This window comes from Callorhinus ursinus, unplaced genomic scaffold (assembly GCF_003265705.2).
Source record: "Callorhinus ursinus isolate GAN/ISIS: 27379988/994484 unplaced genomic scaffold, GSC_fseal_2.0 scaffold24, whole genome shotgun sequence".
NCBI classification, from domain to species: domain Eukaryota; kingdom Metazoa; phylum Chordata; class Mammalia; order Carnivora; family Otariidae; genus Callorhinus; species Callorhinus ursinus.
The window spans coordinates 26,410,474-26,432,970 of record NW_027397086.1 but is presented as its reverse complement, the minus strand read 5'-3'; the positions used below and the strand labels follow the sequence as shown (position 1 = coordinate 26,432,970).

Here is a 22,497-nt window from a genome sequence, read left to right as displayed (position 1 = left end):
AAAGAAAGAAAGAAAGAAAGAAAGAAAGAAAGAAAGAAAGAAAGAAAGAAAGAAAGAAAGAAAAAAAGAAGTCCCCCATCTCCCAGACATAAGTTCTTGCCTATATGGCCAGCTGAGTTAGAAGTGGAAGAGAACCAAGTGCCCTCCACAATGGGAAAAACATTTCTCCAAACCTAGCTGAGTTGGCCTCCATGCAATGGATTTCAACAGATGTAGAGAAAATGCTTTCCAGCAAGGCATACTTTGGCTGCAACTTCCTATAGTGTTAACTTCTTCCCCACAATCTTTAAACCATTGAATGATTTGAGGTGACAACATTAACCTACAGGATCATCTTCTAGCTTACTTTCCAGGAGTATATTTTTTAAGATGTTAGGAAAAATCAAGAAAGTTGAGTCAACAGAAACCCTCCTGCTCTCAATCCATTATACTAAACTGACAACCCTTATACTATGATAAACAATAGAATGAACACATCCTACAACAGTATGAAAAATTTAGTTGAAGAGTTTATTTTTAAAGACTTACCCAAGGAAGCAAAATCAAAATTTTAGGTGCTATTTTGCACTAATATTAAGGATAACATGGGGTCTGAAATGAACATGAATGTTATATTAAATAATGAGCCACAGAGATTCTTGTTAAGGAATTAAATAGATAGATTTAATAAAAGTAATAATACTACTAAAGCATTCCAAGTAGTAAAGAGAAAAATCATCACTGAAGAAAAGGGGATCACTAAGACATAGTTGAGAAAATTACCTAGAACACCAACCAAAGGAAAACTGTAAGATTTTTATAAAAGTTGTAATAAAAAAGATTAAAGTGAAGAATAAGATAATGGTGATTCAATATATCTAAAATTTGTGTTCCCAGGGAAGGAAATAGAACAGAGCAAAAGAAATGAAAAAGAATAAAACAGAGTAGAAATTAAATATAAAAGAAATTTCCTGAATTGAGGGTAGATCTTAATCTACCTGCAGGGCTCTCCATGTGTCAGGCAAAATTAATGAAAAGCAACCAACACTGAGATCTCTTCTGATGAGATTACCGTATTTCAAAAACTTAAAAGGACTGTACAAGTATGTAAAAGGGGCAGAAACATATCTTCTAAAAGGGAGAACAAACTTATGGTTGCCTCTCAGTCACAAAAGATGTTAGAAAGAGTAGAACAGTATTTCAAAACAAGTTAAAAATTTCTATTACAGGAAGAGTTTTTCTTCAATATAAAAGTAGTAGAAAGTGATCACTTGATAACTTTAAGGGTGGAAAGAAACAAGCAAACAAAAAACTTCTGAAGACACTAATCTATGGGCAAATAAAAACAATGAACTTCTAAGTACAGGGTGGGGGATATATAATAATCAGTTATTAGCTTTGAATCTATTTCAGCCAAAAATTATGTCTAAATAGATGGACTTAAAGATGGGTACAAAGTACCAGTAAGGTTCATGTGCTATTTTATCTTATTTTATTTTTTAAGTAGGCTCCACACCCAGCATGGAGCCCAGCACGGGGCTTGAACTCACCACCGTGACACCAAGACCTAATCTATTAAAATTTAACCATCTGAGCCACCCAGGTGCCCCCACATCCTGTTTTAAATCATAACCTATTTTGTATTTACCTATTTCCCACTCTCTCATTATTCATTTAGATTTTTCTTAATTTATTTATTTTTTATTATGTTATGTTAATCACCATACATTACATCATTAGTTTTTGATGTAGTGTTCCATGATTCATTGTTTGTGTATAACACCCAGTGCTCCATTCAGTACATTCCCTCTTTAATACCCATCAACAGGCTAACCCATTCCCCCACCCCTCTCCCCTCTAGAACCTTCAGTTTGTTTCTCAGAGTCCATAGTCTCTCATGGTTCATCTCCCTCTCCGATTTCCACCCCATTCATTTTTCCCTTTCTACTATCTTTTTTTTTTTAACATATAATGTATTTGTTTCAACTATACATTTATAAGATTGTATACCATTGTAGTCTCTTGTTTTCATCTTTATTTTGAAGTCTGTATTCTGACTCACTGGCAGTTCTGTAATAGTCCATTCTCCATTATTTTCTTCAGATATGGTACCTCACATATGCTTGTTTATTTCTGCATTTTGCATTTATGCAGGTGATGAAATTTATACTGTACCTAGGTATCAAATTCTTACATTGCAGTCTTTTAAAAGTCTGTAGACACGAGTTCACTAAATACTGGCTTCTCGTTTTTCAGATGAGAAGTCCGATGGCTTCTTTTTTCTTTGTTAGAAATTTCTCCTTTTTTGTGCAAGAGGGTAGGGGGTTTATCTTTGGAGACAGAATTTTTTACCAGGATATACATATATCTAGGTGCATGTTTTTTTTTTTTTATAGTCAGTATTGGAATTCAGTGATACTTTTCAATCTGAAGCTTCAAAAATTTCTTAAACTCAGGGACATAAAATTGTCTGTTAGTTGCTATTTTGTTCTTCCATGTATATGTTAGATCTTCCGGATTGGTCGTCTGTATTAGTTTCCAAGGGCTGCTGTAAGAAAATACCACAAACAGGGCGGCTTAAAACAATAGCGATGTATTCTTTAACAGACCTGGAAACTAGAAGTCCAAAATCAAGGTGCCAGTAAGACATGCTCTGTTTGCAGTCTCTAGAGAGGAACTGTTTCTTGCCTCTTCTAGCTTCTGGTGGTTCTCAGCAATCGTTGATGCTTTCGGGTTTGTGGCAGCCTACCTTCTGTTTGTTTCCTTATTCACATGGCCTTCTTCCTTGGGCCTCCTCTGTGTCTTGATATATCTCATTCCTTTCAAAGACATCAAGTCACTGGATTTACAGTCCACCCTAATCTGGTATGACCTCATTTTAACTTGCTTCCCTCTATAAAAACCCTGTTTCTATGTAAGGTCACTTTCACAGGTATGGGGTTGGGACTTCAACATCTTTCTGGAGGACACAATTCAAACCACAACATCATCCAAGTCTCTAACCTCATGATATCCATCTCTTTGTGAGACATTTAAACTTTATATACTTATGCTTTATATTCAAAGACATATATTTTGGGGCACCTGGCTGGCCCAGTCAGTAGACCATGCGACTCTTGATCAACCATGTTGGGCAGAGAGCATACTTGAAAGATGAAAAATCAAGGACATATATTTCAACAGCTAATATCACCTCTAATTAATCTATTAAAATTTAACATTAAAAATGTTTTTTTGTTGATAAAAATACCTTTATTTTGTGTTGTAATTGAATCTCCTTACATGTTCTTAATGCTTTTTTTTTTTTTTTTTGCTAGAAGCTGCCTATTCTGAGTGTTCTGCTTGGCTGAAGCCTTAAAAATGTGTCTTTTTTTCTTCATCTGCTCATGTTTCAGCTTTTGGGCCTGGGGCTGCTTGCCTGTCTTGTGTGGGGTCTACCTTATGTGGAGATGGGGACTGTAGCAATCTCATTCCCTGAGGGCCAACGATACAGCAGCCGGTAATTTGTCATTTTCCCATTTGGGTCCCCAGGGGAAAACTTTTCTGCTGTTCTTGTCTCCTCAATTGCCATGTCTAGGCCAGGGGTCTTCAACCTGTACGCACATGGGAATTATCTTAGGAGTATTCGCAGTTAGCACTGGGTAGCAATGCCTAGTCCCAATCCTTGGTTTATTTGGTCTGGATTTCTAGTCCTTGGGCTAGATGCAGGACTTTTTCATTCTTTCATGCAACTGTGAATCCTTTGGGCATCTTGTTGAAATGCAGATGCTGGCTCCGGAGGTCTGGAGAAGGACCCGATTCACCATTTCTAACAAATTCCCAGGTGTTCTTACTGCTGCTGCTGGCGGTAGCTAGAGCCCAGGTTCTCAGACTTGGCTGTGGTTTGGGATCACGTAGTGAACCTCAAAAATACTAATGATTCTATCCCACCCCCAGGGATTCTGATTTAATTGGTAGGCCATGTGGCCTGGGCAATGGGATTTTTACAAGCTTCCCAGATGTTTCTAATTTGGAGAAGCACTGGGCTAGATAGAACTTTACCGGCCTCATGGCCAGGGTCATGAGCTTTGTTTAGTTTCCATGTAGTTCTCAGGAATTTCCCTTCCCGAAGAGATGTTGGTTCTCTGCCAGCCAAGGATACTTCATGTCCCTGGGCCTTTTGGTGCCATCCGGGCTCATCTCCATCCTGCAGGGAATAGGTTGCAGGTCTGTTCTCTCCATCCAGACCCCAGCAGAGCCCAAGACATTATTTATAATCTCCAGACTTGTCTGGCATTTTCTGCACTCAAGCGGCTGATAGATAGATTGGAACTGGGATGGCAGGGCAGTAGAAATATGTTTACATGGTTCTCTTCTCCAAATCCAAATCTTTAATTTCTAAGAATTCATTCTTATTCCTGACTTGGTTTTGCTTTTATAATGTAGTGTTTTATTTTAGAGAAGTGATATTTTAAACGTTGTTGAGGACTCTAACATGAAGGTGTTTCTTTCTTTGTAATCTCTTATTTCTCTTACTTTTTCCAAAGGTTTTCTTTTTAAATCTTGGTATTTCCCTTGCATGCTGCAGCCTTTCTGCAAATGTCTCATTTGTTTATATTTAGAATTAGGTGAGAGTAAGTCTGACTGCATGATCTATACTGCTAGTTATGGTTTATTGACTGCCAGGCTTTCTTTGGGCTAAGGCCCAGAACTGGCTATTAGGTTAGAGTACGTCTAGATAATAGAATGAGGAGCTGTTTATCTTATGGCACCAACCATAAGCTTTAGCTGCCTTCATTTTTTTTTTTTTTTTTTTTTGGTGTTGTTTGTTTGGGGTTGAGCATAAAGCTTCAGGCTACTAGAGGGAGGTAAGGGAGGGGGACAAATTGTTTCATGAATATCTCTACATAGACTTCATCTACTGCCATTTGTAGCCCTTTTTACTATTTCTTCCTTTTGTCATACATGTTGTACTTGCTGGGTGGGTTAACTTCTTCCTTTACCGATGTTCATGGTGCATGAGTGCCAGCCTGTGGCTTCCTCTGACATGCCTCATCTACTGAGATTCTTCCATTTACCTCCCATTGTTTATTGCTGGCTATTCTCTTTTCCTACTGGTAGGTTTAAATCTTTTAAACATTCCCTTACTATCATGAAAGAGTCTGAAAGGGAGAGGAAGATTTGCCCCTTTGCACAATCGGAAACGGTACAGCATCATCTTAATGAATGCAGGATATTCTATTTTGCTGCTGCACTCTGTTTAGTGAGTGCTCTGTAGTTGAAACTCCGTTTTCTTCAAATTTTTATGACTATAGCCAACGGTACAATGAACAACCTTAGAATAAACTCTTGGCGCAAACACTTTAGATAAAATCCTACAGATATAATTGTAGGTTAATTTATGTACATTTAAAATGTGTTATGCCTACATTCTCTTCAATTTAGGGTGCTCATTACGCAGGAGTCTCACCAACATTTGGTTAAAATAATTATTTCCTTAATCTTTCTTGGTTGTATAAGTTAAAGATTTTATCTCGTTTCAATACTACCCCTTTGAAAAGACTAACCACCCTATAGAAATAGCATTTCTCTTGTGCAAACCAGTTTCTTTCTCCCTTTAATTTTATCATATCATCTTCATAACATTCAATTAATCTGAATTTATTAGTCCCTCCCACTCCCTTTTAAGCTCCATGAGGTCAGGGGCATTGTCTTTACTCCGGTACTCCCTGAATTTAGGAAACTTTCCCTATGTTGTCACATGGTTTTCCCTCCCTGTATATGTATGTCTGTCTTAATCTTCTCTTCTTATAAAGACACCAGTCATGTGGATTAGGTCCTACCCAAATGACCTCATTTTAATTTAATTACTTCTCTAAAGACCCCACATCCTAAATTATGGTGCAGAGAAAGTACACAGTAAGTATTTTCTTTCTATGGGGGAAAGCATATTCTGGAAAGCATTTTTAGATAGTACCTTAGTCTATTATAAATGAATCAATTTCTAAGTATTTAATTTTAAGAGCCAAAATTACTCTACAACCTGGACCTTATATATGTATGTGGTTGTAAATACAACCCAACCACCAGAGGGTTTATAAAGTAGGGGAACCTTCCTTTCTATCTATGAAAGCATAGGAGACCTTCTGGTAATTATTAAGTGTATCCCAGAATTTATCCTTATAGCACTGATTTCATTGGAAGAATATTCACACTAAACTGCCTTTTGTCTTTCTTTTAAGCTCTTTTGCCCCATCCTGATCCTACGACTGGTTTTCCTGTGATTTTAATGGTAGGAAATGGAGCTACCAATACCATACAGATGTCGAAGAACCAGCCTTGCAGACAGCTGGAAGAAACAGGTGTACAGAAATCCAGGGACTATTAACATATCTAATTGAATAAGTGTTGGTAGTTACAAAAGTAATTAAGAATAAAAGAAAGCCGTGTGAAGTTCCTAACAAAAACATTGCTGGTAATCACTGCCAACTTAAAACTCATTTTGTGAAGCTTTCTGAAAAAAATAGGAACATTTTGCATTGAATATTACCTTTTGTCTTGTAATTTACATAGGTATCTTTAATGAACAGCTCCTTTATAGTTCCACTGAGTCTTTCCTGTGTTGCAGGCATCTTTGAAACAGCAGTATCAGCAATTTAGAGTCGGCAGGCTTCCTCTTGAATATTTATAGAAAGATTTCTAAAGTATACCTGCCAATTTTCTTTAAGTTGTTTTAAAATTACCATGTTTTCTCCTATACTAGAAACATACTTCTTTTACAATAAGAAAACGGGACAATTTTCCATCATGCCTTCTTTGTTGTTGGGATTTTCAGATTGAATTCCACGGATGGTTCCATATAACACTTCATGACAATTTTTATAATTATAACAGACACACGTAATTATTGTAAAAAAAAAAAGCAAAGGAAATCATTTAGATGGAAAATAAATAATACAGCCACATGGAAAGCATGTGTTTTTTATGTATTGTGGAATAATGTCCAACCGGATGGATTAATTTGCTAGGGCTGCCATAACAGAGTACCGCGGACCATGTGGTTTAAACAATAAAAATTAATTTTCTCACAGTTCTAGAGACTAGTAGTCTAAGTTCAAGGTGTTGGCAGGGTAGAATATTTCTTTTGAGACCCCTTCTCATGAGCTCGTGGATGGCTATCTTTTCCCTGTGTTTTCACAGGGTCTTCCCTTCTTATAACTATGTCCTAATCCCTTCTTCTTATAGAAATACCAGTCATATTAGATTAGGCCCCACCCTAATGACCTCAATTTAATTATTTCTTTTAAGACGCTATGAGGGCCTGGGGGTTAGGACTTCAACATATGAATTTGGGGAGGATACAATTCAGCCCATAAAATCAGGCTTTAAAAAAATGTGTGGTGTGTATGTATGAAATGGTTTGTTGAGGTGTTACTGAAATACAGTAGACTGTGAATAGTATGTATAATGGTATAAGCTTTGACATTTAATGTAGGCCTGTGAAACTTCCCACAATAATCAAGATAAGAAATTTATCAGCCTCAGAGCAAGTAATACCAGCCACTGGGTTAAGGTTGCCAGATTGTAGGGAAGGAAAAATTTTCCCTTCTTCCCTTCTGGGTTCTGTGGCTGGTGTAATAATTAAATTGACATAAGACAGATGAACGGGAGAAAAATAAATTGAATTTCATATATACGAGAGCCTTACAAAGGAGGCAGCCAGGCAATTGAGGTTATTTACCGTCCCGAGCTAAGGAAATTTGCAAGGGTCTGGGGCTTCAAAGGGGAGGGAGGCACTTCACAGGAAGATGAGAAGAGGAAATGTTTGGTAAACATATTGTGCAGAGCCATGAAGGTAAGTCTCTCAGAGGAAAAGTTATCTCTGGGAATGGGTCTCTTCCTGATGTAGGCCTCCTTTCTAAATTCTTTTAGGCAGTTAAGAGGGGAGGTAAAAAGCTTTTTTTGAGTCTGTTCTGTCTTAATTGGCGTCAGCTCCACATGAAAAAGTGGCATATTTTGGGGTAGTACATTCTGCCACCTTTCACCCTGAAGACTTTAAGCAAGTAACAAAAGGCCTTTGTGTCTCATTCTTCAGGTTTTTAGGATTTCTTATTGCTTGTGTTTTCAAATCTTGCAATGATGGACCTAGATGTGGATCTTTATTTCCTGTGCTGGTGCTTTCATTTCATCTTGAAGTCACAGGAATGAGTGTTGAGAAATTATGATCGATTATTTTTTTAGTAATTTGTTTTTTTTCTCTAGGTTCTCTGTAATCTGGTTTTGAAAATCCTATTACTTGGGTACAGATACTGGTATTTGTGCTTTGGTATGTCTTTATATTTGCTCTTATATTTTTCATTTCTTTCCATTCTTGGTGGGCTTTTCCTAATCTTATTTCCCAACTTGACTATTGAAATTTTTATTTTGTTAATATTATTTTGTAATTTCCCAAGAGCTCATTCTGGCTTCTTTTATTGTTATTTTTTTCACAGTCGCCTGTTCATGATTTATGGATATCATATTGTCTGGGCTATTCCTTAGAATACTAATTATAACATTTTAAATTGCTTTTTTCTTCCTCGATTTATCTGGGGTCATCTCCTCCTCTTTTGTTTGTTTTGGTCCTTCTTTTTTATGCCATATGTTTTTTTCCTTCAAAAGTCTGTTGATTCTCAACCATTTAATTTTACTACTGTAGTTCTCCCTAAACACTTCATTAATTGCTTAGTTAAAGTTCTTCCTTTCAAAAGAACTCTGCCTCTATCCCCTTTTCTTGACGGGGGGGTAAATGCCTTCCTACAGATCAATACCCCTGATTATCTATTATCTATTATATCCCGGCAAGCAGAGATTAAAAATTGTGGAAAGAAAGTTTTCTACATGTTACATGGAGTATAAGTTCATCTTCTTAGTCCCACTTTCCACTCCTGCTCTATACTGTATTAAGAAAATCAAGATAATCTTTCTAGGGATTTGTGGGTTGAAGAGACACCTTCTTTGCTACATTCTCTTCACATCTTTTTGATGTTACAGCATTCTTCTGTCTGCTTCATTAGTTAATGTTCCAACATCTACCTTCCAGAAGGTTGTTCAAATCCATCTTCAGCTAGTGCTCCCTTTCTTGTTTTCTTTTTATGTTGTTGTGGTGGGTTTAGACATTTAAAGATTCCTGTTTTTGTCTTCTAATCTTTTATGGTCTTGGCTTGACCTCAGTTTACCATCTTGAAGTTTGTAGAGAGGAGCAATACTGCCCGATTTAAAAATATTCTGGATTCAATGATATAACAAATGCCAAGTTTCTTATTCACATATTAAATAGTAGTTCCACTTTCCCATCACATAAGAATGTCTTCTTATAGACGCTCTGCCAGATAACTCCCCAGCAGAGGTACCCAAACCTAACGTTTACTGTTGAACTTCTTTGTCACAGGGAGCAGACATAATCTGCAACCATTCAGAAGAGGATTCTCTAGGTCATGGATGTTTTAGAAAACTGATCCTTGTTCTACTTTTCTTCTTGTTACTGCTTGTCCTCTAGTCAATAGTCTTCTTTCCTGCATCATTTCCCCCCAAAAAACATATTTGCAAAGGAGATTTCCATTGTGGCTCTTGGGGAAAATATATTTCAATCTTTGACCAAACTCAAGTATAGGAATTGATCATTCAACAAGTAAATACTCAATCCTCAATGCAGAATGCTAGGAGTTATGGATATTATACTGTACATATCCAGCAGGAGGTCAGGATCTCCTTGGTTGGACAGGGTAGAGGCATGGAAATATGTATGTGATATAATACATGGCATGAAATGCATCAGGCAAGTGCCACAGTTAATAAACACTTCAATCCGACAGAGAAAGATTTGCCACGGTTTTGTGATTAGACCAGGCTTTAGTCTCTCCTTAGAATACAAGCTTCACAGGGGCAAGGGCCTTATCTCCATTGGTTACTAGGCATTCTTTAAGCCTGGAACAGCGCCTGACATTTACTGTATACTCAATAAATGTATGCTGAATTAAGGAGTAATATAAAATTTATGTTTCAATTTAAAGGCATCAGGCAACTTGAACGGGTAGAGAGGAGGTGGGAGAATATCACACGTACAAAATAACACCTTAACAAAATACTAAAGGTAGAAATAACCAACATGAATCTGCAAGAGAATAGACCTCTCTGAATGAAGAGTTCATTTTGGAAGTTAGTGAGAAGTTGTGTGGTAGGTGCCGAGTAGCATGTGAAGGCCTTTCTAAAACAAGGAAAATAATCTGGATTTTCTCTCACTAGCTTTAGTGAGACATAAAAGATCATTGATTCGATATAAGCAATCATTTTGCCTGTTTTAAGTCTGTGAAAGGATGCTGTGGTAGGTAAATTTTCTAAAATGGCCTTCAAAGATTCCTTCCTTAATCCCTGAAACCTGTGAATATAATGAGATATCATCCTTGTTATTACATTATGTTATATGGCACAATTACCTTGAGATAGGGCTACCACCCAGGTGGGCCTGATCTAATTACATAGGTCTTTAAAAGCACAGTTTCCTCTGGCTGGCGTCCGAAGACAAGTCAGAAAGATTTGAAGTCCATGCAGGACTTACTGCACTGTTTCTTGTGTTGAAGCTGGAGGGGGTGAAGTGAGAAAGTGTGGGTAGCACCAGAGAGCTGAAGGAGAATTCCTGACTGACAGGTAGCAAGGAAATGCTGACCTGAGTCCTTTAACTGCAAAAAATTGGATTGTGCTAACAACCTGAATAAGCCTGGAAACAGATTACTTCCAGAGTCTCCTGGTAAAAGCTCTGCTCGCCAACATCTTCATTTTTTAAAAAAATATTTTATTTATTTATTTGACAGAGAAAGAGAGCACAAGCAGGGAGAGCAGTAGAAGGAGAGGGAGAAGCAGGCTCCCCGCCGAGCAGGGAGCCCGATGTGGGGCTCCATCCCAGGACCCTGGGATCATGACCTGAGCCAAAGGCAGACGCTTAACCATCTGAGCTACCCAGGCATCCCAACATCTTGATTTTGACCTGTGAAATGCTAAGCACAGGACCCAGTTGGGCCCACCCAGACTTCTAGAGATAATGAATGAGATAATAAATGGGTATTATTTTGAGTTGCTTAAGTTTGTGTTGATTTGTTATGCAAGAACAAAAAATGCTTATAGCAAGATTGGAGGAGCATGAGGCTGAAGTCAGAGAGACCAGGTTATCTGTATCTGTCCTCTATACTTGTTTCCCTACTAGCAAGGGTGATGTGACTTGAAGGTCCTTCGTAATTAAAAAGGGATAGTTGCGTAGTTTATTATATTCTTGAACACCTCTCATATGTCACTGTCATAGTCAATGACTAAATAAAAATGCATTATCTATGAATGATGGTATGTCAGATTTACTTTTGTTCAAAGTATTTACTATTTCTCCCTATAGGAAGGTTATCTTTCTTTGATATAAGAGTACGTCTTGTTACTATTTGGACAATGAAATATGAACAGAAGTGGCACATACCTCTTTCCATCAGAAGCTTAAGAGCCTTTGCATGGTTCTGCTAACCTTTCTCTTCCTTTTGCCAGGAGGCCTGGCTGTGTGGGTTTCCCTTCAGCCTGGGTCCTGGAGTGAAGGTGTTGTGAATCAGAACTGAAGCTAACCTATGACAGACATGAAAGATGAACAAGAAATCCATGGCTGTTATTGTAAGCCAATGGTAATTTGGGATCACTTTTTACCACAGTATGACTTGTCTAAACTGACTGGGTCAATTCTTGGTATACCAAGCAGAGACCTGCTACAACAAATACCGAAGCTATTTGGCCTTGGCTTTCAGGCGAGCAGTGGATCATGAAGAACTTGTTATTGAAACTAGAAAGATGGAAGCCTAGTTCTGCAGTGGTGACATATTCGATATAAAGTTTGCTACGATAACTTGGAAGGCAGATAGAATACCAAGTGGCCTCACGGCTTTACGCAGAGATGTGGGAAACAGAGTGTCAGTGGTGCTTTCTGGTTACTATGGCTGAATTTAACTGACCATTAATGATGGTTTTCCACCTGGGCTATAAAACAGAATCAACTATGGATAAAATAGACTGGTAGGCTGATTAAAATTCAGCCTTTTGATAAAGACCTAAACATGGATATGGCTTTCTGATCCTCTGCTTTATTACATATTTATTATATATATTTTATACACACACACATATGCATGACGTACTCTCAGAAAATTAAGACCTGCTCTCAGAAAATGTCAAGTATACAATACATTATTTAATTACAGTCACCTTGCCGTACTAAAATTTACACATCCTGAATATCTGGTATTTTGTACCCATTGATTAACATCTCCCTGTTTCCCCCACTCCTCAGCCTCTGGTAACCACTACTGTACTCTCCGTTTTTCAGAGTTCAATTTTTTTTAGATTCTAACACAAAAGTCAGATCATGTGATATTTGTCTTTCTGTGTCTGGCTTATTTCACTTAGCATAATGTCCTCCAGGTTCCTCCATGTTGTTGCAAATGACAAATTTCTTTCTTTTTTATTATTCTACGTATAGACCACATTTTTTTCTCTATCACATTTGTTCATCTGTCAATGAACATTGGAACAGTTGATATTTTGGTTATCGTGAATAACACTGCAATGAACATGGGGGTACAGATATCTCTTTGAGAGAGTGATTTCATTCCCTTTGGATACATACCTCACAGTAAGATTGTTGGATCATATGGTAGTTCTATTTTTAATTTTTTTTAGGAACCTCCGTATTGGTCAAGAAGGCCAATGGACTCCAGCCTACAACAGGAAGCTTCTAATCAAAAAGCATTCCCCAGCCCAGGTAGGGGGCTCTCTGACATCTGTCCAGCAGGGTTTCAAAATGCTGTGAACAATGACTACAGTGAGTCTTCTCCTTTCTGGTCGTAAGTGTTTACTGTGCTTTTTTGGACTTTACCATCATTTTATATTGGGTGTGTAGGATACAAAGATGTTGTTTTTTTCTAGGTCATTGGTCTCTGGATCAAGAGAAGAAACAACTAGTTCTAATGAAAAGATTATCACAAAATCTTGAACTTTTAGTATGAGGCTATGATTGAGTGGGACTTTGGGGTTTGATCCCATGAATAGGCTTAGCCTGGTGACTAGGTATGGCCCACTGAATGTGAATGGAAGTGATTCAGCAATATCAAAGCAGACGCTTTGCAAGTCATTGCATGGTCCCACTATCTTTTCTATTTATCATGAAACTGGTAGTCCCAAACTGGGCAGGGGTGTGCTCTTTTAATCTGTATCCAAAGAAGATATAAAGCAGATCCCATCGGTGGACATGTAACAAGAGCTAGAAAGAAACATAACTCTCTGAGGGTTTAGACGATTCTTTCCCCTCCCTCTTCTCCTTCTTCTTAGCATTAGTAGTACTACAGCTGAAGCTGACTGATATGAATGGTGATCATTTTACATAAATAAAAATAATTAAATACAACCACACACATAAACTAAACATATAAAAACATATAAAAATTCTGCTGAGCAATAGGAGGCCTTTTCATTTAAAAAGGCCAATTTTCTGTTTTTGAAATAAGAGCTGATGAAATTGACCTCAGGCATATCTTCTAGCAAAGAAATTTAATAGATGACACAATCTCTGGGGTGCCTAGAACATAGGCTGGAAGAGGTAAAATACTATTTCAATAGGTCAGGAAGATGAGAAAATTGAGAGAAGGAAGCAGCAGCTGGGAAGTGGAGTGCCTGGGTTTTATTACTGGAGAGTTCTTTTCATAGATTTCTGTGTGAGTGTGATTACTGACCAACTGCAATTAGCACCTAGGATGGGACTTACCTGAAATTACAGTTCTGTTCCTAATGATTAAACAGAATAATCTCAAAAATCTGAGAGAACTTTATAAAACACAAAGAACTTTCATCTTTTCAAAAGAGAAAAAAACAAATAAAGAACCTTTAGTTTTCCCTTATGTAAGATTGCCCTCATATCAGTGCAGTGTACTTAGATTTTGTGTAAAATTGGGTAAGTTGACCCCCATGTATAAAGTAACACTTTGGGAAGGCACATGGTTGATGGGTTGAAGGCCATACTTCATAGCAGACATGTATATGTTACTACCTAGAGTTAGCCAAACTGTGAGGTTTAAGGACACAGTGCAAGATTGCCCTCACTTCTGATGCCAACTGTAAATTTGGAAGGTTCCCCAAACTACTCTTAGGTTAGATAACTTTCCAGAAGTTCTCACAGAACTTACTGAAGTCTATTATACTCATGGTTAAGGTTTATTATAGGGAAAGGGTGCTGATAAAATGAAGACTAATGAAAATAAGGTGATGGTTGTGTTAATTAACATTATTGTGGTGATCATTTTGTAATATATATCAAATCATCATGTAGTACCCCTTAAGTTTATACAATGTCCTATATCAATTATATCTCACTAAGGCTGGGGGGAAATTTAGGTAAAGGAAGAGACACAGGATAGAGTTTGGGAGGGTTACAAAGAAGCTTCCATTGTCCTCTCCCATGGAGTTAGGAAGTATTACCTTCTTAGTGTCAATATGTGACACACTCATGAAGTTTTGCCAATCAGGAAAGCTCACTTGAGCTTTAGTCCATAGTTTTTATTTGGGCATCATTATATAGGCATGATTGATTGATTGCTCACATGATTGAGCTCAGTCTTCAGGTTGACTGGTATAGAATGATTCAAAGCCCTTACCTTATAGCCAGCCCCCATTTTAAGACTATTAGTGTGGCTGGCCACACCCTAAAATCCAGGGTGGCCACCCTCACCTAAACAAAGACATTCCTATCAAGTATGGCATAAATTACCTTCCAAAAGTCAAGGGAAAAAGCCATTATCTCCCTTTGGGCAAAGCCAACTTTACCACATACTTGCCTATGAGAAAAGATTACGTTATACTTCAGGGAGACAGAAAGTAACTTGTACTTCCAACAATGTCCGAGAGAAGGTAAGGTGAAAGGAGTGTGAAGGATGAGCTTGCTTTCAGTAAGGATGACTTGAGATCAGTAAATAGGAGACTGTGCCCTAGGGCTGACATGCAAAAGGAAGGTATCTTGGAATCCTGTGCCTCACAGTGTTCATTGCATATACCCCTTCCCAAACCCCCTTCCCAAACTAGATGCCTGACCTCTGGCATCATTTTCCCTATTTATGGTCCAAATGGGAACTTTTGGATCTGGAATCGGTCATTCAATATATCTGGTATCTTTTCAAGTTCTTTATCCCATTCATATTTATGAGTGTGCTTTCTTGTTTGTTTATAGATGAAACTTTGGAGAGAACAAAGCAAGGATGTATTTGTGGTATTGCACTGAAATTTTTATTATATGCAAAGTTTGGGGATATTTGTTTAATGGATATTTCTTATTCCATCTTCTTTAATAATGACAGGAGAGAGAATAGAAAAAGTGTTTATATTCCTAGGGACTGTTTCAGGCCTGCCCCAGCCCATTACCAAAGATTCACAACCATGGGTATATGACCCTGAAATTTTTCATAATTTTGTTCTTTATGAAAAGACCCTGGGACTACACTCTTATGTTCCCTTCAGATTTTAGTGGCAGCCAAAGGCATAAACAAGATTCCTGCATATTATAACTCTACCCTGGTCTCATTTATTGTTTGCACTAGTGGAATCATAAAAATAGCTTAAAGTAGATTTATTAAACCCACTCAGCTCTCTAAAAATTGCCTTAATTTGCACTTTAAAAAAACTTTCTAGCTATTCATCAGAGATCACAAAAGTTGAAAGATAACCAATGTGTTTGAATTTGCCTAATTTGGTATCATAGTAACAAAGAATGTTGACGTAAGGAAATTCTCGATATACCCAAAACAAATCCCTTTAGAATGTTTAAATTCACCGCATATTCATTGAATACCTTCGTCCTAGAAAAGAATAACCTCTATTATCACAAGACTACATAAATACATCTCCTAGGTGAGGTAATATTTAGCTTGAAGTATCTTGCTTAGATGTGGGTATCTGAGACTAGCCAAAGGCTTCGATCACACAGAAGCTTGCAGGGCTATCATAGCAATGTGAACTAGAGCAGTTTGACTGTCTTGTTACATAACCGTTACTCTCACAAAGTTTAATGATCATGATAAAATCCAATGGTGATAGGAGTTTAGGGAGTACATTCACTGCTGGTGGCACTGTTAGAGGATTTAGTCTTTCCACAGAACAATTAAGTATTGTCTAAAAAGGGTTAAAATTGCCCATGTCCTTTGACCAAGAATTTACCCCAAAGAAAAAAGAAACTCAATTCTAAGTCATTCCCTGAATTGTAGGGGCTTTTGATATTGAAAAATTGGAAATAACACAAATTTCACTTACAGAGAATAAACTCTAACATATAAACACTGTGGGATTCCAAACAGTGAGAAGGTATTTGAGGGTAGCTTGCATTGCTTCCCAAATCTATGTATCAACATCACCAAGGGAGCTTTTTACTTCCTTGTCTGATACATCTTCTCCATAGATGGTATATTTATCTGGACTCACGGCATAGAGGTGACAAATAGGATGGGGAACAAAATGGGGCCATTGGCAATATTTGCCTTTATGGGTTTTGTGAGAAACTGCACATAAATGATAACTGTTTAGTCTATAAAGCTGTTCACCACACTTGAGTACATAATTATTTTCACACAAATGCATGTCCCTGTCATCCGTTCATTAAGCTCCATGACATGGTGATGAGAGAGCAGAGGGTTCCTCTGTAGAGCCAGAGTTGGACATCCTGGCTGGCTACTCTATATAGCCTCTTTCCTTCACCCCAAACTACTTGATAGAACTTAGCCTAGAAAGTGTGAACCCAGTGTCTTTTCGTTTTTATCTTCAAAAGGGTTAAATAACAGAGGAAGAGGTATTAAAGAGCTCCTATCTAAGTGCATGCCAAAACTGAGACCGCAGACCTAGACCATTTTCTTTTAGATTCTCTATGAGAAGCCATACCTGTATGACAGGTGGAGCCATAGGCCTTCCACTTTCCCCCTTATCAATGTCTGTGACTAATGGTAGTGACACTATTGATGATACGGCTTACTCACTACTATCTGACAGACAGACTGGTCTTTGATCAGTGGAATTCCCAGTTGGAAAACGCTTGATTAGTTCTTTGCTTCCTGACTCTTATTTCATGTATTCATATATCTGTGCAAGACAGAGAACAAGAAAGTATCCAGGTCAAAGGTGAATATCTCAGGGAGAGTCCCTAGGCGCTGGTTAGATACTGAATTAGCTGACCACTTATGGTAGGATTCTTTAATTGCATTTGAATCATCTGCCACTGGAGGGCACTATTAGAATAGCTGTGGAAAGGGTAGCTCTAGAACGAAACACTAGCCATCAATGGCCACTGGGCAAAGATCAGAGTAGGTGAGGAGGCAAAGGTTAGAGTAAGTAAGGCTAGGGAACTTGGCATTAAAAGTTTCAAACACATTCTTTATTCATGCTTAATAAAATGTGCAGGTCCTCTACAATCCACTGAACCAGAGTGGAGGTGAGTTGAGCTATGTTGGCTTCAGACATGCTGTTGTGTGTGCCACACAGCATTAGTTCACAGGAGAGTTCTTGAAATCCTCAACTTCTTGAGAATAGCAGCTCCAGTCTATTTCTCAGGTGATGGCAGAGGCTGGGGTGGTGAGTGAACGGAATTCTAAACTAGGCTAGGGTCTCAGGAGCTGGGTCCCCTCATGGGAGCCTCAGACTGAGAGATCCGTGACAAGGGAAACTGCTCTGACAGGTAGAGCAGCCTTCCTCAAGATGAAAACATAGTTCCCATGGGTGGGTGAAGACTGAGAACTTTAATCAAAGTGAAGGTCTGCAACAGTGGTCAGGCCAAAGGGAGTGGTAGGAGACTGAAGAGAACCCTTGAAGCTGGAGTTTGAAGACAGCTGTTTTACTACAGTGACTTCTAAACAAAACAAGCTTACGTTATTGGTGAGAAGAGGTCAAATGCAAAGGTTGTTCCCCCTGCCCCCACCACCAAGCTAGAAAGGAAGAAAACGATATGCATATTTTCCAAGCTTTTAGCATTTTGTGTTGCTCAGGGTGGAGATTTGGATTTACCTTTGTTGCGAATTATGCCTTTGTTTTGGAGGAACCAAAGAAATATTTTTGGTATGCAAAAGTAAAATGGAGACATAACCCAGACTTGAAGATTTTGTGATGTGAAGGAAGCAAACTACTTTGTGGCAACACTAAAGATGGTCCACATGATGGATGGGGTTACATTAGGTGTGGCTGTATCTTTGAGAGAATTATGTCTACTTTAAATATGGATCTAGAATGAACTATGCCTGAAACCTACTGCTTCATCTTATGAACAGAGATCCTGCACAAAGGATGTGTAGCAAGCCTAATCTTTATCTTGAATTATAGAAAAGAATGAGACTCAGTTTGGATAAACTCAAACTAGAGTGACATGTTAATATCCCAAACACTATCTGCGCTCAGCCTTTCTTGATGTTGGATAATTGGGCTCTAGTGTAGCTCATGTGGGTGAGAAGTCCTTGGGGGTTAAACTTTTCCTCTGAAGGTAATTCATTGTGTTATCAAACATCCTTGAGAAAGACTGGTCCTGGGATAGAAAACAAGAACCAGGGGGTAAGGGTGGGATAGAAGGAAGGTAATCTCGCCTCTCTTCGTCGTGGAGACTGTCTGGGATGGTCTGGGTTCCTGTGATACTGTCCAAACGCAAGGACAGATCTGGTCCTATAAGCTCTAAGAGGACATTTATCTAGTAGTGGTTATAAGCTACTCTCTGGGTTCTACTTCTCTTTCATGCCTCTCAAACTTCCGGTAAAGACCATTAAGATTTCAGCCTGTCTTAGCAATACTCTTCATGCTTGCAGCAAAACAGTTTTAGGGAGAAACGGACACAGGGAAGGGAGTGGGTAATCCCAGCCCTCAGGTCAGTGATCTGCAGCAGGACAGGGGTCAAGGCAGCAGGTGACAACAGGACATATCTGTGCAACATTTAATTGCCCTCCAGGGATTCTTGGTCATATTTGGGCAACCTGGTAGGGGGCTTCTAGCAGGTAAGCTGGATGAGGGCTTTAAGTCATTACAACTAAAATAGTTAAACCCAACAATGGCCTCACACTGGAGTTAAAATAAAATTCAAATCCTAATCAAAGCTTCCAAGGCCCTCCACATCTTCATTGCAGGTTACTCATTTCGTTGTGTTTCAGCCATCCTGGATTCTGTCCATTGTTTGATCAAGCCGCTCTCTCTCCCTCTGGCTCTGGGGACCAGGCCGTGCTGTCCTCTCTGTACAGGAGACTCTTTCACCAGCTCTGTCTTCTGTTGCTTGCACTTCAGATCTCGGTTTAATTGGCAGCTTCTAAGGTAGTCTTCCCTGACAATGTTTTTTAAGTGGACTCTCTTCTCTCCTTCCCTGTTTTTCTCTTTCACAGCATCTTGTTCACTTACTTCACGGTACTTCACAATGATAAATACATATTTGTTTATTAATTATCTATATTCCCTACCAGGCTACAAAATCCATGAAGGCAGGGGCTATGACTAAATGAGCACCACATGATGCAGTCCTAACTGCAGTTCTTTGATCATTATGGGCTCTTGATACAAAATTTTCATTAAATGAATAGTGTGCTTACTAATGACAATGTGACTTCGTTTTAGTTGTCAGACTGGTGTGGCCAGCGGATACTTAGGTTACATAAAGTTTCTTTTCAGAAGCTCTTAGAAGTCTTACATTCCCATGCATTTCCTCGGTTGGCATGTTGCCACACTTTTAAGAGAGACCTGCTTACCCATTTGCCACATGCTTAATGGCATATCAAGGTAAGTCCCATCTTTTCAGCACATTGAAAGCAAGCTACATGGGATTCTGCTTACTTTCCTTCTGTTCTGCTGTGGCTGCACTCTTGTTTCTTCCTGCTTTTAGTCTTCATCAACAAACTTTGAATCCACTTATGACCCCAACTTTGGTGTTTGCTTCTGGTTTTCTCAACTTCAACTTTTAGTACTCTTTAAAAACTTTGGTTTGTACTCAGCCTCTGTTTCTATTTCTGGCTCTCAGATTTATTACCCTGGCTTAACTATGGATCAGGATCTGAACTCCAGTACTGGAGTTTTGTTGATTGCCCAGCTGAGAAAGGCCAGAATATTTCTTGCTCAAGAGTTGTAGTGTCTTCAGCAAGTAGGTATATATCATAATTATGTTCTAGGTATTAGTGTTAGGATAGTAACACTGTATTCCTCCTCACACGGTCTCTTTCTTTCTCTCTTGATCATCACTCCACCCACACTAGACAGCCCCTGCATTTCTGAACGTGGATAAATCCCCACACAATGGGGCAGGAGTTCTGGCTTCTTGAGATGTCTCAGGGACTGGATAATCAAACCTACTAGTGCAGGGAAGTTAGTTCTCCATGGTAAGACCAATGTGAAGTATGAGACAGGAAGGGGCTAAGCAAAATTCTCCTCCTTCCTTCCTCCTGTAGGCTACTCCTTAAGGCTCACTTCCTCTTTGAAACCCTTCTGAAGGATTCTTGGATGTTGAGTGGACACGCCTGTTGAATGATCAGCTATGTCTTTTTGCAGCATATTCTGAAGGGAAAGAGGTATGATAAACACATTGCAAGACACGTAGCATCATATCATACCTTCTTTTCCTTGCTTCACTTCCTCTTTTCTCTTACTCATGCACCCTGTACTTCCACCTTCCAGGTAAAGTATTAGCACCTTTTTGCTTTCTTTATTCAAGTTTCAACTGGGGAGTATATCCGGAATGGGTCAGTAGGGCAGAAATTCTCGTGAAAAGTAACTAGGATGAATATACGAAATTAAATGGAGTAGTAGATTCTGAAGTATGACCCAAGGGAAATGGTCCAGATGAATTTTAAGTAAAGGATTTTATACACTTCCAGAATGTATTCCAGTGGGAATTATAATAAGAACACGTGATTCAGATATCAACTTTTTAAATAAAATGGAATATGTAAAATATGTAACTGACATTTTAAGTGATAGAATTCTCCACTAATTTCAATTAATCAACAAATTGAAGAGGCTTTTTTTAATGAAAATAAGCCTCTCTCTCTCTCTTTTTTTATTATACAGTATTTCTTTTAAATGAAGCTGTCATACAAATGTTGGCTATCATCTGTTTATGCTCAGAGACAGCACTTTTTTTGTGGTGGAGTGGCAGGAAAATCTCTCATTCTTAGGATGTATGACTTAAACAGTGCAACTATGCCAACTTACTAATGAAAACATCTAAGTCTGGGTTTTTCAGTACTAGGCAAGAGAAGGATAATAAAAGATCCTTTTGTGAAGGCCAAGTTGTATCATCCAAATAGGTCTCCCCTGAATATTAGTAGATAAAAGTCTTTTTTTGGTGCAAGCAATGACTGACCTCTTTTATTCCACTCACTGTGCCTAAAACACCTTATCTGTAAAAGCATAATCAAAATAATTGCCTATGTCTCTAGAGTTCTGTGAAAATTAGATAATGTCAGCAAAAGTGCTTTTAGTTGCTACAGTGGTATTATGACCTTTATTCTCCACTTAGAATTAGTCCTAAAATAGTTCCATGATAACCTCTCATTAAAGTTTTTGAGTCTGTTTCAAGCCAATGATATGGAAGGACAGTAGCTATAGACCATATTAAATAACTAATAGGTAGTGTTTGGGGATAGGAAAAGGAAAGAAAAAGGGAAGCGCAGAAGAAAGTTGTCAAACTTTTGACATAGAAGTTGGCTAGGGTGACTTCCTCCCTATCTCCTACTCTCCCTCTCTCCTTGGTGATCCTCTCTCCCTCTGCCCACCCTCCCTTCCACTTAACAGATATTTATCACAGGACCAAATTACTTATATTTGCTGGTAAAGAAGAGCTTCCTGGGAAGCTCTGAGAAACTTCCTTCTCTGCCAGCTCAGTTCTTTGGTTTAATATAGAATGGAAGGAAGAAGGGAAAGGAGAGAACTAGAGGTGCTCTGGGGAAGGGGCTGAGGGATGGCTTATTTTTCCAGGGTAGTTGGGGTCTGAGAAATAAGAAAGTAGACAAGATGAGTGAAGAACATGCTAAAAAGGGGAAACTTTCTTTTTTAAAAAAGTTATTTATTTACTTATTTGAGAGAGAGAGAGAGAGAGAGAGAGGGAGCACAAGCAGGGGGAAGGGGGAGAGAGAGAGGGAGAAGCAGACTCCCTGCTTCTCACTGAGCAGGGAGCCCAATGCAGGACTCAATCCCGGGACCCTGGGATCATGACCTGAGCAAAAGACAGACACTTAACCAACTGAGCCACCCAGGCGCTTGAAAAAGGGGAAACGTTTTTAAAAAAGAAATTATTCACATATGTCTATTTTAATGGGTAAAAAAAATCAAGTAAAGAGTTTGAGCTATTATAAAATTACTTTTTGGTAATTTTTTTTTTTAAGATTTTATTTATTTATTTGACAGAGAGAGACACAGCGAGAGAGGGAACACAAGCAGGAGGTGTGGGAGGGGGAGAGGCAGGCTCCTGCAGAGCAGGGAGCCCGATGCGGG

The 22,497-nt window shown here is 38.6% G+C and overlaps 1 long non-coding RNA gene across 1 annotated transcript in view; it reads right to left on the bottom strand.

The window, feature by feature from the left end:
* LOC141369969 (uncharacterized) overlaps positions 1-22,497 on the bottom strand; it is a 220,970-nt gene that overhangs the window by 135,560 nt on the left and 62,913 nt on the right. The window contains exon 3 of the long non-coding RNA XR_012373577.1: positions 11,459-11,598. This is a non-coding gene — a long non-coding RNA (uncharacterized lncRNA). The remainder of the gene's footprint in view (positions 1-11,458; positions 11,599-22,497) is intronic.